Source organism: Coenobita brevimanus, chromosome 32 (genome assembly GCF_032717465.1).
Source record: "Coenobita brevimanus isolate Jiangsu-jjx chromosome 32, ASM3271746v2, whole genome shotgun sequence".
Taxonomy (NCBI): domain Eukaryota; kingdom Metazoa; phylum Arthropoda; class Malacostraca; order Decapoda; family Coenobitidae; genus Coenobita; species Coenobita brevimanus.
In genome coordinates this window covers 1,476,782-1,477,500 of record NC_136985.1, presented here as the reverse complement: position 1 = coordinate 1,477,500, position 719 = coordinate 1,476,782, and positions in this window count along the sequence as shown.

The window sequence follows — 719 nt, the reverse complement described above, 5'->3', positions numbered from 1 at the left end:
TGGGTGGCTTCCTCTTCCTGACACACGTGGGTCACACTGACAATAACCTGGACTCTTCCTCTCCTCACTTGCTGACACCAACATCAGTCCTACCGGCACCTGAAGAGCAAGTCCACTACCTGTACGAACACCTCAACACAGTGTACACCTGGCCTACACAGAACAACATGCAGATCAATGCGAAATGTTGAAATGTGGCACACACCTAGACAAGGAGGCAAGCGATGTGCACACTGAAGGAGTGCAAGACATCAGCAACACGTCCAATGCCTTTAATCAACGACGCCACTCCGCAGCACCACATCACGGAACATGCACTCCAGGCACCCCGAAGTAACGCTGATCCTGTACAGAGCCCTGGTACACCCCACAGTGCACTACGACACAGGAAAAGTGACATTCAGTGACTTGAAGCCGTGTACAGGACGTCCACCACAAAGATCAAAGGGATGCACGACCCCAACTACTCTGGCCGCCTCAAAGACCTGTGTCTGTACTGCCAGCAAATAAGGGACTGAGAAATAGCAGTGTGCGGGGTGGAGAGAAGTCTATCTATTTATCTATCTATTGCCAGACGCCATAATCCTGTACGGGGTGGCCATTTATGAGTTATTTGTTTTACAGGGAGGGGCACTAACCCTCCACCAACCCACTTGTTGACACGTAGGCAGCACGTATGGTTTGGTTATATGGTTACCACCCAGCGTTGTAAATGGTTT